The 18,008-nt window shown below is 38.5% G+C and overlaps 1 non-coding gene across 1 annotated transcript; it reads right to left on the reverse strand.

Moving 5' to 3' along the window:
- Positions 1-1,548: 1,548 nt before the first annotated feature.
- On the reverse strand, positions 1,549-1,656 carry LOC148565029 (small nucleolar RNA R71). Its single transcript, XR_015884853.1, has one exon. It is a non-coding gene; the product is annotated as a small nucleolar RNA R71 (small nucleolar RNA).
- Positions 1,657-18,008: the final 16,352 nt, after the last annotated feature.

Genomic DNA, 18,008 nt, shown 5'->3' on the forward strand with positions numbered 1-18,008 from the left:
TTTTGATCTAAAAATTTCATGCATTGCATAATTTTCATGTTTTTCATAAAAATTTCAAAAATAAAAAAAAATATCTTTCCCTTTTTCTCTCATCAAATTCGAAAATTGAGTTGACTTTTTCAAAAATTTTTAAAATCAAGTTGTTTCTTATGAGTCAAATCAAATTTTCAAATTTGAAAATCTTATCTTTTTCAAAATCTTTTTCAAAAATCAAATCTTTTTCAAAATTCTTAGTTATTTTCGAAAATTCCAAAAATCTTTTTCAAAAATCTTTTTCTCATTTTAAATCATAATTTTCGAAAATAACTTAAACAATTAATGTTTTGGTTCAAAAATTTGAAGTTTGTTACTTGCTTGTTAAGAAAGATTCAAACTTTAGGTTCTAGAATCATATCTTGTGATTTCTTATGAATCAAGTCATTAATTGTGATTTTAAAAATCAAATCTTTTTCAAAACTAATTTCAATCATATCTTTTCAAAAATATCTTCTTATCTTATCTTTTTCAAAAATATCTTTCCAAAATATCTTTTCTAACTTCCCAACTTCTTATCTTTTCAAAAATTTGTTTCAACTAACTAACTAACTTTTTGTTTGTTTCTTAACTTTTTCAAAACTACCTAACTAACTCTCTCTCTCTCAATTTTCGAAAATATCTCCCCCCTTTTTCAAAATTTCTTTTTAATTAACTATTATTTTAAATTTTAAATTCTAATTTTCGAAAAAAAAAAAATTTCGAAAAAAAATACTAACAATTTTCAAAAAAAACAATTTTCAAAAATCACTAACTCTTTTTCAAAATAATTTTCGAAAATTATTCCTCCCCCATCTCATTCTATTTATTCATTCATGTCCTAACATCTCATCTCACATTCCAATCCTCACAGTTGTGTTTCTTCCTTTACATCACATCCTTTATCTCCCCCTCTTCTTCTACTTACAAAGGAATCCCTATACTGTGGTATAAAGGATCTCTATTATTATTATCATTTTTCTGGCCATTCTTCCTTGTCATATGAGCAGGAGCAAGGATAAGAACATTCTTGTGGAAGCAGATCCAGAACCTGAAAGGACTCTGAAGAGAAAATTAAGAGAAACTAAAATACAACAATCCAGAGATAACCTTTCAGAAATTTTCGAACAGGCAGAGGAGATGGCAGCCGAAAATAATAATAATGAAAGGAGGATGCTTGGTGACTTTACTGCACCTAATTCCAATTTACATGGAAGAAGCATCTCCATTCCTGCCATTGGAGCAAACAACTTTGAGCTGAAACCTCAATTAGTTTCTCTGATGCAGCAGAACTGCAAGTTTCATGGACTTCCATCTGAAGATCCTTTTCAGTTCTTAACTGAATTCTTGCAGATATGTGATACTGTAAAGACTAATGGAATAGATCCTGAAGTCTACAGGCTCATGCTTTTCCCTTTTGCTGTAAGAGACAGAGCTAGATTATGGTTGGATTCTCAACCCAAAGATAGCCTGAACTCTTGGGATAAGCTGGTCACGGCTTTCTTAGCCAAGTACTTTCCTCCTCAAAAGCTGAGCAAGCTTAGAGCGGATGTTCAAACCTTCAGACAGAAAGAAGGTGAATCCCTCTATGAAGCTTGGGAAAGATACAAACAGTTGACCAAAAAGTGTCCTTCTGACATGCTTTCAGAATGGACCATCCTGGATATATTCTATGATGGTTTATCTGAGCTATCAAAGATGTCACTGGACACTTCTGCAGGTGGATCCATTCACCTAAAGAAAACGCCTGCAGAAGCTCAAGAACTCATTGACATGGTTGCTAATAACCAGTTCATGTACACTTCTGAAAGGAATCCTGTGAATAATGGGACGCCTATGAAGAAGGGAGTTCTTGAAGTTGATACTCTGAATGCCATATTGGCTCAGAATAAAATATTGACTCAGCAAGTCAATATGATTTCTCAGAGTCTGCATGGAATGCAAGCTGCATCCAACAGTACTCAAGAGGCATCTTCTGAAGAAGAAGCTTATGATCCTGAGAACCCTGCAATAGCAGAGGTAAATTACTTAGGTGAACCTTATGGAAACACCTATAACTCAACATGGAGAAATCATCCAAATTTCTCATGGAAGGATCAAAAGCCCCAACAAGGCTTTAATAATGGTGGAAGAAACAGGTTTAGCAATAGCAAGCCTTTTCCATCATCAACTCAGCAACAGACAGAGAACTCTGAACAAAATGCTTCTAATTTAGCAAATCTAGTCTCTGATCTATCTAAGGCCACTGTAAGTTTCATGAATGAAACAAGATCTTCCATTAGAAATCTGGAAGCACAAGTGGGCCAGCTGAGTAAAAGGATCACTGAAATCCCTCCTAGTACTCTCCCAAGCAATACAGAAGAGAATCCAAAAGGAGAGTGCAAGGCCATTGACATAAGCGCCATGGCCGAACCTGAGAGGAGAGGAGAGGACGTGAATCCCAAGGAGGAAGACCTCCAGGGACGTCCAGTGATCAATAAGGAGCTTCCCTCTAGGGAACCAAAGGACTCTGAGGCTCATCTAGAGACCATAGAGATTCCATTGAACCTCCTTATGCCCTTCATGAGCTCTGATGAATATTCCTCTTCTGAAGAGAATGAGAATGTTACTGAAGAGCAAACTGCCAAGTTTCTTGGTGCAATCATGAAGCTGAATGCCAAATTATTTGGCATTGATGCTTGGGAAGTTGAACCTCCCTTGTTCAATAAATGAACTAAGTGATCTGGATCAACTGACATTGCCTCAGAAGAGACAGGATCCTGGAAAGTTCATAATACCCTGTACCATAGGCACCATGATCTTTAAGGCTCTGTGTGACCTTGGTTCAGGAATAAACCTCATGCCCCTCTCTATAATGGAGAAACTGGGAATCTATGAGGTGCAAGCTGCTAAAATCTCATTAGAGATGGCAGACAGCTCAAGAAGACAGGCTTATGGACACGTAGAAGATGTATTGGTAAAAGTTGAGGGCCTTTACATCCCTGCTGATTTCATAGTCCTGGATACTGGAAAGGAAGAGGATGAATCCATCATCCTAGGAAGACCTTTCCTGGCCACAGCAAGAGCTGTGATTGATGTTGACAGAGGTGAAATAGTCCTTCAATGGAATGAGAACTCCCTTGTATTCAAAACTCAAGGATCTCCCTCTGCAACCATGGAGAGGAAGCATGAAAAGCTTCTCTCAAAGCAGAGTCAACCAGAGCCCCCACAGTCAAACTCTAAGTTTGGTGTTAGGAGGCCACAACTAAACTCTAAGTTTGGTGTTGAACTCCCATATCCAAACTCTAAGTTTGGTGTTGGAAAGTCTCAACAAAGCTCTGCAAATCTGTGAGGCTCCATGAGAGCCCACTGTCAAGCTATTGACATTAAAGAAGCGCTTGTTGGGAGGCAACCCAATGTTTATTTATCTAACTATATTTTTCTTAGTTATGTATAGGTTCATGATCATGAGGAGTCACAAAATAAATATAAAAATTGAAAACGGAATCAAAAACAGCAGAAGAAAAATCACACCCTGGATGAGCATCTTTCTGGCGTTCAAACGCCAGAACAGAGCATAGTTCTGGCGCTGAACGCCCAGAATGGGAGCATCCTGGCGCTGAACGCCCAGAACAAGCATGGTTCTGGCGTTCAACGCCAGAAATGGCAGCAAATAGGCGTTGAACGCCCAAAATGGGCACCAACCTGGCGCTGAACGCCCAGAGTTGAGTGCAAGGGCATTTTACATGCCTAATGGGTGCAGGGATGTAAATCCTTGACACCTCAGGATCTGTGGACATCACAGGATCATCTCAGGATCTGTGAACCCCACAGGATCCCCACCTTACCTCCTCATAATCCTAGTTTTTATTTCCACATCTTCTTCTTCATCTATTCCCTCTTCTTTTGCTCGAGGGCGAGCAACATTCTAAGTTTGGTGTGGTAAAACAATTATGTAAAGGATCTATAGCTCAGTGGTAGAACATTTGACTGCAAATCAAGAGATCCCTGAGATACCTCAGGGGATACATTTTCTTCCACACAGTTATTGGAAGCAACTAAGGATGGAACATCAAGAGCACTCCATCATCCTTCATGAAATCAGAGAAGAGCTAAAAGCAATGAAGGAGGAGCAGCAAAGGCAAGGAAGAGACATAGAAGAGCTCAAGAACATCATTGAAATGCCATCATCACTAAGGTGGATTCATTCCTTGCTCTTATTTCTTTTGTATTTTTCGTTTTCTCTATGTTATGTGCTTATCTGTGTTTGTGTCTTCATTACATGATCATTAGTAGTTAGTAACTTTGTCTTAAAGATATGAATGTCCTATGAATCCATCACCTCTCTTAAATGAAAAATGTTTTAATTCAAAAGAACAAGAAGTACATGAGTTTCGAATTTATCCTTGAACTTAGTTTAATTATATTGATGTGGTGACAATGCTTCTTATTTTCTGAATGAATGCTTGAACAGTGCATATGTCTTTTGAAGTTGTTGTTTAAGAATGTTAAATATGTTGGCTCTTGAAAGAATGATGACTAGGAGACATGTTATTTGATAACCTGAAAAATCATAAAAATGATTCTTGAAGCAAGAAAAAGCAGCAAAGAACAAAGCTTGCAGAAAAAAAAAAGAAAAAAAAATTAGGCGAAAAAAAACAGAAAGAAAGAGGCAAGAGCAAAAAGCCAATAACCCTTAAAACCAAAAGGCAAGGGAAATAAAAAGGATCCCAAGGCTTTGAGCATCAGTGGATAGGAGGGCCTAAAGGAATAAAATCCTGGTCTAAGCGGCTAAACCAAGCTGTCCCTAACCATGTGCTTGTGGCGTGTAGGTGTCAAGTGAAAACTTGAGACTGAGCGGTTAAAGTCAAGGTCCAAAGCAAAAAAAAAGAGAGTGTGCTTAAGAACCCTGGACACCTCTAATTGGGGACTTTAGCAAAGCTGAGTCACAATCTGAAAAGGTTCACCCAATTATGTGTCTGTGGCATTTATGTATCCGGTGGTAATACTGGAAAACAAAGTGCTTAGGGCCACGGCCAAGACTCATAAAATAGCTGTGTTCAAGAATCATCATACTGAACTAGGAGAGTCAATAACACTATCTGAAATCTGAGTTCCTATAGATGCCAATCATTCTGAACCTCAATGGATAAAGTGAGATGCCAAAACTATTCAAGAGGCAAAAAGCTATAAGTCCCGCTCATTTGATTGGAGCTATGTTTCATTGATAGTTTGGAATTTATAGTATGCTCTATTCTTTTTATCCTAATTTTGATTTTCAGTTGCTTGGGGACAAGCAACAATTTAAGTTTGGTGTTGTGATGAGCGGATAATTCATACGCTTTTTGGCAGTGTTTTTAGTATGTTTTTAGTAGGATCTAGTTACTTTTAGGGATGTTTTTAATAGATTTTGTGTTAAATTCACATTTCTGGACTTTACTATGAGTTTGTGTATTTTTCTGTGATTTCAGGTATTTTCTGGCTGAAATTGAGGGACTTGAGCAGAAATCAGATTCAGAGGTTGAAAAAGGACTGCTGATGCTGTTGGATTCTGACCTCCCTGCACTCAAAGTGGCTTTTCCGGAGCTACAGAACTTGAAATGGCGCGCTTCCAATTGCGTTGGAAAGTAGACATCCAGGGCTTTCCAGCAATATATAATAGTCCATACTTTGGCCAAGAATTGACGACGTAAACTGGCGTTCAACGCCAGCCTTCTGCCCAAATCTGGCGTCCAGCGCCAGAAAAGGATCCAAAACCAGAGTTGAACGCCCAAACTGGCACAGAAACTGGCGTTCAACTCCACAAATGGCCTCTGCACGTGTAACACTCAAGCCCAAGCCCAAGCACACACCAAGTGGGCCCCGGAAGTGGATTTATGCATCAATTACTACTCATGTAAACCCTAGTAGCTAGTTTATTATAAATAGGACCTCTTACTATTGTATTAGGCATCTTTGGACGCCTGGTTCTTAGATCAGAGGGGCTGGCCACACGGCCATGCCTGGACCTTTCACTTATGTATTTTCAATGGTAGAGTTTCTACACTCCATAGATTAAGGTGTGGAGCTCTGCTGTTCCTCAAAGATTAATGCAAAGTACTTCTGTTTTCTATTCAATTCTTCTTATTTCTCTTCTAAGATATCCATTCGCACCCAAGAACGTGATGAAGGTGATGATTATGTGTGACGCTCATCATCCTTCTTCCTTATGAACGCGTGCCTGACAAACACTTCTGTTCTACATGAATTAAGCTAGAATGAGTATCTCTTAGATCTCCTAACCAGAATCTTCGTGGCGTAAGCTAGAATGATGGTGGCATTCAAGAGAATCTGGAAGGTCTAAACCTTGTCTGTGGTATTCTGAGTAGGATTCAATGATTGAATGACTGTGACGAGCTTCAAACTTGCGATTGTTGGGCGTTAGTGACAGACGCAAAAGGAGGGTGAATCCTATTCCAGCATGATCGAGAACCGACAGATGAATAGCCGTGCCGTGACAGGGTGCGTGAGCATATGATTCACTGAGAGGAGGGGATGTAGCCACTGACAACGGTGATGCCCTTGCATACAGCCAGCCATGGAAAGGAGTAAGACAGATTGGATGAAGATAGCAGGAAAGCAGAGGTGCAGAGGAATGAAAAGCATCTCCATTCGCTTATCTGAAATTCCTGCCAATGAATCTACATAAGTACCTCTATCCCTTTTATTGTTTATTTTAATCTAATAAAAATATCATGTTTAAATCCGCCTGACTGAGATTTACAAGGTGACCATAGCTTGCTTCAAGCCAACAATCTCTGTGGGATCGACCCTTACTCACGTAAGGTTTATTACTTGGACGACCCAGTACACTTGCTGGTTAGTTGAACGGAGTTGTGTCCACACATAGTAAAGAGCCATAATAATGATTCCATACAATAACAAAGAGTACTATATTAATGGGAACACAATTTCGTCCACCACATACACAGCCATTCCGGCTCATAACAAAATAGCACTTCCACCATTCAACATCATCAAATTCATACATCGGCATTTAAGCCATAAATCACTTTTCTCAATTCATTCACTTTGAAATCAAGTTTCAACTCTCTTCAGCCTTGGCTTTAAAGATCTCATTTCTTAAATCATCTCAGGCTCATAAGCCACTTTTACTCAAAGTAAGTTCCCTTTTTAAAACAAAGCCGCTCTCGGCATCCTCTTTCCAAGACTTCCAAAACCATGAAAAGTTAAAGATTCAATTTAGGAACAATCAAAATCGCCCATTCCACAATGGGATTTTATAACAAAGTTTCTCGGCAGAGTCCCAAGTCTTTAGGGAAGGTCAACCTATATCAATTCCTTAGAATTCATTGAAACTATTAAAATCATAGATTCTCGGTTCAAGTAAATAAAACTGAATTTATTATGAAACCGACCATACAAAATCACAAGTTCCAACCCGGTCCAAAATCCAACTCATTTGAAACGGAACCGGTTCATTTGAATCAAACCACTTTCAAGTTTCTTTTTGGAACCCATTTTTCTAGCTCTTCCAAAATGCCTCAAACTTGATTACTCAATCAAAAGTCTAAATTCCTTTAAAATCACTAAAAGCTCCTTTTTATATTGAAATCAATATTAGAGCATCATTCTTTCCTTCAGTGATTCAAACTGTACAAATAGTTCGTTTCTAAATAAGCCGAACTCAACGCATAAAGTTCATTAAATAAATTAAGCTTGAAAACATAAATATTCTCTTAATAAATCAATTAATACAATTTCTCAAATCCAACCCTTTTTAAATAACTTTACAAACAAGAGTAGAATTTTGTAGAAATTTCGGCAGCACCTCCCCTAAAACTTGGAATTTTGCCACCCGGTTCGGGTCCCAACTAAACCGTTTCTCATTCCTTTTCAACAGCTCAAAATCAGAAATCAATTCAAATCAAGCTAAATCCAACAATCGCCTCAGTGGCGTATCTCAAGGATACTATTTCAAAATCAACACAATATCAATCGATTTAACTCATTTCCAAAGCTTTAAAGAATCGATTCAGCAATAAATCATTTGTCCGAAACCAAGTCAATTAAATTAAAGTAAACCAGGCTGAATTCAAAAGTGTTCTATCTTTCACATCATCCAAATAATTGACTCAATTCAAACCAATCATCAACGGATTAAACTCATTTCAAATCTTTAAAGAATCAACTTCCAAAGATTACATTTCACCAAGCCGCACAACAATTCAGCCAAACAAACATTCATAATCATTCGATACAATCAAATTATACATAAGGCCGATACAATCACCAAATACACATTTTCTCACAACAGTATCCATATGTAATAATTCCAATACATAAAGCATAGTTTTTGGAAAGCGCCCCTACCTCAAAACGCAAATCCATAAACCCAAAAGTCTCACAGAGTCCTTTCCGGCTCAACCCGAATTGACGGCAACCAAAACCTCAGCTCCCAGCCACTCTCGCAATAACCAAAGCAACACTATTCGCAACATACAAAAATTGAAACTCAATCTTATAGCAATTGACGCCACAAACCTCAGCGTGAGATAACGAAACAGTAACAAAGGGCTTTCAAATTAAAACGCTTACCGAACCGAAGGAACGGCTAAACCGAAATAGCGGCGGTCTCCGAACCGGTTCGGCGGCAGCCCCATAAGCCATCCTAGGCGGCAACGGTGATTAGACTCCGGTGACTGAAATCAATATACAGTGATTGTAACGTTTCCAGAAACTCAGGAGAATCGAAACCCAATACTTAAAACCTTACCGGCAGGATTTTCCGGTGACGGCAGAAACAGCCAGAGGCTTTGGCGGTGGTCCCAGAATTCACGGAACCACTCCCGGCTGCCAGGAACACAGAGGCGCAGCTCCCTTCTCCAGCGGCGACACCTGCGGCGGTGGCTGGTGCAGCAGCTCACACGCAAGTAGCAGCAGTGGCTTGGACCTCTTTCTTCCCTTCGGATCAGATCGGACGGACCTCCAGCAGTGGCAGCGGCGGACCAGAGCAGCAGGATGGAGGGGATGATGACTGCTCAGACAGCAGTGATGGCACACGACAGAGCGCGACGGCAGCGGCAAGGGTCTCCCTGCGCGACGCCGACTCCACGTCCCTCTCATGGTCTCTCTCTCTCCTCTGGTCGCGACTCACGGCGGCGCGAAACGCGAAGGGCTGCAGCACAGGAGGCGATAGCGGGGCGCGACGAGACGGTGTGGCACGGTGCTCTTCTTCCTCCTCGGCCAGACGACGGCGCGATGGCGGTGGTGAAGCCCAGCGCGCGGCGCAGTCTCTTCCCTGTGTTCTCTCCTCCGCGACGGCAAGGGCGGCGAGGCGCGGCGGGGCACGCAGTGGGCTAAACATGGCGGCGAGGTCCCCTTCGCTCTCCTCCGATCAACAGTCAGAGATCCTCCCCTCTCTACTTCTTCCCGTTTCCTCCTAACCCCTTCTTTCTTTTGTTCTTCGTTTTGCTTGTAGCTACTGCTGCCATAGCGTTAGGTGCGGCTGTGTGTGTTGGGTTTAGGGGAACCGGGTTACCGGGTAGGGTTTTTCAGGGTTAGGGTTCATTTTTAAAAATTAGGGTTAAGGGCATTTTAGTAATTTTACTTAAAAATAGGGTAATATAGTCATTAAAACCCAATTTAAATCCAACACTAATTATATATAGAAAATACTATTTGCTCACTAATTTCACAAATTATTTTCAATAAAATATCCAAATCAAATAATTAGGAGTAATATAATTAAATCCCTTATTTTCCAAAGTAGCAGTATTAATATTGAAAATATTACTTATTTAATTCAAATCATATAGAAATCCTTATTATTTCACAACTACCAACTTTATACTCTGAATATAGAAAATAATCCAGTAATTGTGAAATTGGATAATAACCATAACTTATCTCAAATTCAATAAATCAAAACTTGCCTTAATTATCTTTAATAAAATAATTTCTGAAATTAAGGCTATAAATAACTATATGATTTGAGACTTGATCATAAAAAGACTTTTCAGAGATTCTGGGTCTTACATTCTACCCACCTTATAAAAATTTTCGCCCTCGAAAATTGATACAAAATGAAAGAAATTCCATAACAGTTCACCTTTGAACACATTTAAGGAAGAAGCAAAAATATCTCAACATATAATCATATATACGATTTTCAAATACTTTGATTATCATAAGCATAAGGATGCAAAGGTACGAGTGTAACTGCCAGGCAAACGTTACAAGATCGGCTCAATGCGAAAGATAGCATGGGTCAATCATGTGATAGTAGGGCAAGGCATCAAAGGCTATAAAACAGGATGAAGTTAAAACGATGTGCTCAATATCCGCACACTAATCTCATATCGACCTCAAGGTTTCAACTTTCCAACTCCATCAGGCACTTTACAATCCCATACTCGATCACAAGCCTTACAACCGCAAACCCGTCCGCAAGGAACAAAACACCCACAACTCATAATGTTGTACTCCTACCGCTTCAACTTCCGTATACACATATCACGCCTTAAAGAACTAACGCATCGTATTACTATGTCTACAAATCGCACGTGATATCAAAACAATTCTCGAGTCTACTCAGAAGGATACAAGATTCTAGAAGGAGAGTCAAATGTCAAAGATAGTACTCCTAGATTTTGAGAGAATGTATCCAATTCCAGATAAACAAGGGTGCTCAAGCAAAGAAGTTCGCCAGAAATAAATCGATTAACAACTCCAAAAATAACCCTTAGATCAAGGAAATTCAATTGGATCAATAAGAAGAAAACTAGCGCATCAGTTTGAAACAAACTCAAACTGAGTCGAAGAAGTATGAGGTTTACAGAAGAGAATATCTCAAACCCAAGACAAGGCTCACAGAACTCAAGAGCACGATTAAAATACTTCCGAATACTCTGTTCGTTAAAAGAGTCGAAAATTTTGCGAAAAAATCACTTCGCAGGCTAACAGAAAAGTTAAGCAACAACCATTCTTCAAGAGAGTATCAAAAACATAAACGTGGCTTTGCTTTAATACAAGTTCATGTTGAAGTATATTATATAGAGTTTTAAAACAACATGTACACAGGTTTGGTTAAGCGCTAAAATATTTCCTCAAATATTTTAGAAAGACAGTTACGTGCATAGCTTAACCAAAAGCAGTTCATGAAAACTTGGAAGTAGTCAAATGCTTATTCAAAAATTCTAAAAATTCATATTCAAACAAGCGTGTATAACATTTATAGCATGGACGCAAGAGGAAGTTAAACTCTCTTTAGAAAAGAAATTCCGAGGTAGAAATTTAAAATAAGTGGTGCGTTACAAACGAACCGATTTCCACTCAACAAGGAAGATCTCCAAAACCTTATTTAAAATAGCGCATGCCAACTTTAAGAACAATTTTGTCAAAATCGAATAATGGTTTCACTCTCAATCAAGCAACAGAAAGTAAATTCCGTTTAAAACTTCTTACAAGAGAATTCGAAACTTCTTTAAAAGGTTCAAAACAAGACTCCAAAAGTGTTCTTAAAATCACCACCTCAGAAGAACATTCAAGAAGTTTAAGATGTACTAAAAAGAAGTCAAGCCATGCAAGAAAGGATCTTAAATCAAAGTAGTTCAAACAAGATTCACTAGGCATGAGTCATCAAACAAGCTTTCAATTGACTCCAAATGAATATAAAAGTCATAGGAAAGACAACTCAATCATTAGTAATTCCTCAAGAATAAACCTTTGACTAAAAACTCTTGTAGAGATAATGAGAGAATAAACGATGCACTATTTTGAAACAAATCAAACAGACTCATATAAGAATGAGATTCACCAGAGAAGAAAAACCAAGATCAATGGAAATCTTCACAAAATGTAAAAGATTAGTTAAAAACAAAGTCAAGTATGACATTCATAGAGATGGAAGGTTTAATAGAGAATTTAGTCCGTTCATAAGAAAGAAAGCTATGAGTCCAACATTTTCAAAAGAAACAACAATGGAATAAACCATGTAGTGTGCTAAACCAAACTCAATTCAAAATACGTTAAGTAAAGCTTATCAAATGAAACTCAACCGAGACAAAGTGGTAAATCCTTTCTTTTCAAAATTTTGAAAAATATCTAAATACATAATCAAATGAAGATGTGCGTTGGAACTATAGTAAAATTACTAGAAAGTCAACTTGTATTTTAAGTAGGTACAGTTCTATAAACCAGTAAAAGTACGGTCGAGGTATTAGGAGTAAATAATTGTTAAACTGTATAAGAAATCTTCAAAGTTCATATATAGATAAGTATGTATCTAATCAACAGCAATTTTTATAAAAATCTCAAAATTAGCTGTAATCACTGTCAAATAAGAGGAAAACTGAATCAACAAGTTCTCTAAGAGTGAACACGGAACCCGGAGTTAAAAGTCACAGCACATTAACACAAGTTCAAGGCTATATCAAAGAATATTTGAATCAAGAAGAACTCAAACAGAGAAAGATAGATACAACAAGGATTTCAAACAAGCATATGCACTTAAGATCAAACAAAAATGCATATGAATAGAGGAATAGAGTTGAAAAATCAAACTACTTTTTAAAAGGACTAGCAAACAAGAACTTCAAGTTAGGATATAAAAGAACGGGTCAACTCGAACAAAATTCAAGACACACAACTGAATAGCCTCGAGAAATAGTTTCCAATTTTTCCAAAACCCGTGATTCGCTTTACCCAAAACTCGTATTTGATCTATGATAACCCATCAGTGCTTTCATATACAAAATCCACTAGTATTAAGCTGGCCAAACTTAATATCAGGAATTATGCAATGCAAGACTAACAGCGTTAATCAATAGACCGTCATGTGCATAAAGCTCTAATTCTCGTCATTCAACAAGACCTAATACATGACAAACGCTCAGAGTATGCAATTGAAGCATAGTCAGTCCATTCCTCAGGCTCTACAGGAAGAACTGCTCTGATACCATAATGTAACACCCTAACTACCAAAGCTCACACATCCGGCTGCGCGACTTTGATAGCTCGGACATTACGACGACACTTATATTATTTAATATTAAAATATGAGCCTGTTTAAAACTTTAAACCGCAATACCGCTCCCAAAGATACTTTCGTTCGATAACGTACATCCATAAATACCATTCAACTTACAACAACTCATAAATAGTACATCCATATATATACATAAATATATATAAATAATATTACAAACATAATCCAATACAATTCCTATCCCTCTTACAGATTATATCAAATGAAGGCGAGGGTGCAGTAAGCCATAACTAAAACAATACAGAGCATCACAACAACAATTAAATAAGCTCTTCGTAACTTCTACGCCCATATCCTGAAAGGGGAAAAATGTAGGGGGTGAGAACATCATCCTCGAAAGGGTTCTCAGTAGAGGGTTTTTGGGAATTACTGTAATAGGATACATGAAGATAACCGCACCAGTGATTAATAACTGTCTTATGTCTCTTTTCAAAAACAACAGTTTTCAATAAGGTAAAGTCGGAAATCTTTTCTGAAGGAGGAACCGTTCAATTCTCAAAAACACCAAAAGCCTTTCAAAAAGGTTTATCTATACTGAACCAAAATAGCCTTTCATATTTTTCCAAATCAGAAACACAAAACCGAAATCAACTATCGGTCCATCTCAATCCAACCACGGCCCTAGGCCCACACAATCCAACCATCAACCAAATCACCACAATCCAACAGAGTCCCAGATGCAAACACAGATAAGAAGTTCAAGCACAAACAAATAGTTATTACAAGTAGAACAGTTAGCAATTAATCACATAGGCAAACCAAGTATAATATGCACACCCAACAAATGTCACACAAATGCATATGATGCATGCCTGTCCCTAGTGGCTGATGATATCATCTGTCGGTTACCAAGCCAACCCGACGTGTCCGATAGCTAACCCGAACACAGTCTCTCTGTTGCGCATTATTATCATTAGAGGGTATCTACGCCCTGTCGCCATTAGAGGGTATCTGCGCCCTGTCGCCATTAGAGGGTATCTGCGCCCTGTCGCCATTAGAGGGTATCTGCGCCCTGTCGCCATTAGAGGGTATCGGTGCCCTGTCACCCTTACAACCAGAGAGAAAACACAAGCATACTCGCATACAACATTCATCTCAGCCATCCGGCTTAAATTCACAATTCATTAAATTGCATACATGCATTTGTACTCAACCATGGATCACCATCCATCTCAGTCATCCGGCTCACGGTTCAATCCAGAACTAGCCAATTTATCAATAAATACAGCCCTTCGGCTTAAATTCATAATTCATAATCAGCCATACGGCCCACAACTCATTCGGCATTCAGGCATAGTTCAATAGCATACACAGCCATTCCGGCTCATAACAAAATAGCACTTCCACCATTCAACATCATCAAATTCATACATCGGCATTTAAGCCATAAATCACTTTTCTCAATTCATTCACTTTGAAATCAAGTTTCAACTCTCTTCAGCCTTGGCTTTAAATATCTCATTTCTTAAATCATCTCAGGCTCATAAGCCACTTTTACTCAAAGTAAGTTCCCTTTTTAAAACAAAGCCGCTCTCGGCATCCTCTTTCCAAGACTTCCAAAACCATGGAAAGTTAAAGATTCAATTTAGGAACAATCAAAATCGCCCATTCCACAATGGGATTTTATAACAAAGTTTCTCGGCAGAGTCCCAAGTCTTTAGGGAAGGTCAACCTATATCAATTCCTTAGAATTCATTGAAACTATTAAAATCATAGATTCTCGGTTCAAGTAAATAAAACTGAATTTATTATGAAATCGACCATACAAAATCACAAGTTCCAACCCGGTCCAAAAACCAACTCATTTGAAACGGAACCGGTTCATTTGAATCAAACCACTTTCAAGTTTCTTTTTGGAACCCATTTTTCTAGCTCTTCCAAAATGCCTCAAACTTGATTACTCAATCAAAAGTCTAAATTCCTTTAAAATCACTAAAAGCTCCTTTTTATATTGAAATCAATATTAGAGCATCATTCTTTCCTTCAGTGATTCAAACTGTACAAATAGTTCGTTTCTAAATAAGCCGAACTCAACGCATAAAGTTCATTAAATAAATTAAGCTTGAAAACATAAATATTCTCTTAATAAATCAATTAATACAATTTCTCAAATCCAACCCTTTTTAAATAACTTTACAAACAAGAGTAGAATTTTGTAGAAATTTCGGCAGCACCTCCCCTAAAACTTGGACTTTTGCCACCCGGTTCGGGTCCCAACTAAACCGTTTCTCATTCCTTTTCAACAGCTCAAAATCAGAAATTAATTCAAATCAAGCTAAATCCAACAATCGCCTCAGTGGCGTATCTCAAGGATACTATTTCAAAATCAACTCAATATCAATCGATTTAACTCATTTCCAAAGCTTTAAAGAATCGATTCAGCAATAAATCATTTGTCCGAAACCAAGTCAATTAAATTAAAGTAAACCAGGCTGAATTCAAAAGTGTTCTATCTTTCACATCATCCAAATAATTGACTCAATTCAAACCAATCATCAACGGATTAAACTCATTTCAAATCTTTAAAGAATCAACTTCCAAAGATTACATTTCACCAAGCCGCACAACAATTCAGCCAAACAAACATTCATAATCATTCGATACAATCAAATTATACATAAGGCCGATACAATCACCAAATACACATTTTCTCACAACAGTATCCATATGTAATAATTCCAATACATAAAGCATAGTTTTTGGAAAGCGCCCCTACCTCAAAACGCAAATCCATAAACCCAAAAGTCTCACAGAGTCCTTTCCGGCTCAACCCGAACTGACGGCAACCAAAACCTCAGCTCCCAGCCACTCTCGCAATAACCAAAGCAACACTATTCACAACATACAACAATCGAAACTCAATCTTATAGCAATTGACGCCACAAACCTCAGCGTGAGATAACGAAACAGTAACAAAGGGCTTTCAAATTAAAACGCTTACCGAACCGAAGGAACGGCTGAACCGAAATAGCGGCGGTCTCCGAACCGGTTCGGCGGCAGCCCCATAAGCCATCCTAGGCGGCAACGGTGATCAGACTCCGGTGACTGAAATCAATATACAGTGATTGTAACGTTTCCAGAAACTCAGGAGAAACGAAACCCAATACTTAAAACCTTACCGGCAGGATTTTCCGGTGACGGCAGAAACAGCCAGAGGCTTCGGCGGTGGTCCCAGAAGTCACGGAACCACTCCCTGCTGCCAGGAACACAGAGGCGCAGCTCCCTTCTCCAGCGGCGACACCTGCGGCGGTGGCTGGTGCAGCAGCTCACACGCAAGTAGCAGCGGTGGCTTGGACCTCTTTCTTCCCTTCGGATCAGATCGGACGGACCTCCAGCAGTGGCAGCGGCGGACCAGAGCAGCAGGATGGAGGGGATGATGACTGCTCAGACAGCAGTGACGGCACACGACAGAGCGCGACGGCAGCGGCAAGGGTCTCCCTGCGCGACGCCGACTCCACGTCCCTCTCATGGTCTCTCTCTCTCCTCTGGTCGCGACTCACGGCGGCGCGAAACGCGAAGGGCTGCAGCACAGGTGGTGATAGCGGGGCACGACGCGACGGTGAGGCGCGGTGCTCTTCTTCCTCCTCGGCCAGACGACGGCGCGATGGCGGTGGTGAAGCCCAGCGCGCGGCGCAGTCTCTTCCCTGTGTTCTCTCCTCCGCGACGGCAAGGGCGGCGAGGCGCGGCGGGGCACGCAGTGGGCTGAACATGGCGGCGAGGTCCCCTTCGCTCTCCTCCGATCAACAGTCAGAGATCCTCCCCTCTCTACTTCTTCCCGTTTCCTCCTAACCCCTTCTTTCTTTTGTTCTTCGTTTTGCTTGTAGCTGCTGCTGCCATAGCGTTAGGTGCGGCTGTGTATGTTGGGTTTAGGGGAACCGGGTTACCGGGTAGGGTTTTTCAGGGTTAGGGTTCATTTTTAAAAATTAGGGTTAAGGGCATTTTAGTAATTTTACTTAAAAATAGGGTAATATAGTAATTGAAACCCAATTTAAATCCAACACTAATTATATATAGAAAATACTAGTTGCTCACTAATTTCACAAATTATTTTCAATAAAATATCCAAATCAAATAATTAGGAGTAATATAATTAAATCCCTTATTTTCCAAAGTAGCAGTATTAATATTGAAAATATTACTTATTTAATTCAAATCATATAGAAATCCTTATTATTTCACAACTACCAACTTTATACTCTGAATATAGAAAATAATCCAGTAATTGTGAAGTTGGATAATAACCATAACTTATCTCAAATTCAATAAATCAAAACTTGCCTTAATTATCTTTAATAAAATAATTTCTGAAATTAAGGCTATAAATAACTATATGATTTGAGACTTGATCATAAAAAGACTTTTCAGAGATTCTAGGTCTTACACAATACAAAATGATTTTTCTCAAAATCTTTATTTTACTATAAGTTTTATTGAAGGACTTCAAAAACTTGAAAAAACTTATTTTTCACATGGAATTTCTAAAAAATGTTACCATGGAAATGATTCACCACATCTTTATCATACCTTTAACCCACAATTAAATTCTATAGGTGACATGCTTGAAGAAATATTAGTATCTATAAAAAGAAATAAGGAAAAAGAGAATCCCAAAGAAGAAAAATTTCACAATATAATCAACATAACAGATTTAAAAGTAAAACCACCACTAAAATTATGAATATTGAAGAAAAATTAGAAGAAGTTACAATGCTTTTTAAACAATTAAAGATGGCTCAAGAAAATAATATTATGGAACAAGGATTTCAAATAGAAGAAGAATTAGTAAACCCTGAAAATGAAGAACACATCCTAGATTATTCAAGTGACGAAGAACTAGCAATTCCAATACAAGTAAAAAATGAAGCTGGAACATCTAAGGATAATCAATCTCAAATTAAATGGGAAACAGGTTTTGATAACTATGCTTTTAAAAAAGGGTTTATAAATAAAGATTCAAAATATACAAAAA

This window comes from Arachis ipaensis, chromosome B5, assembly GCF_059453495.1.
Source record: "Arachis ipaensis isolate K30076 ecotype BB chromosome B5, ASM5945349v1, whole genome shotgun sequence".
NCBI classification, from domain to species: Eukaryota; Viridiplantae; Streptophyta; class Magnoliopsida; order Fabales; family Fabaceae; genus Arachis; species Arachis ipaensis.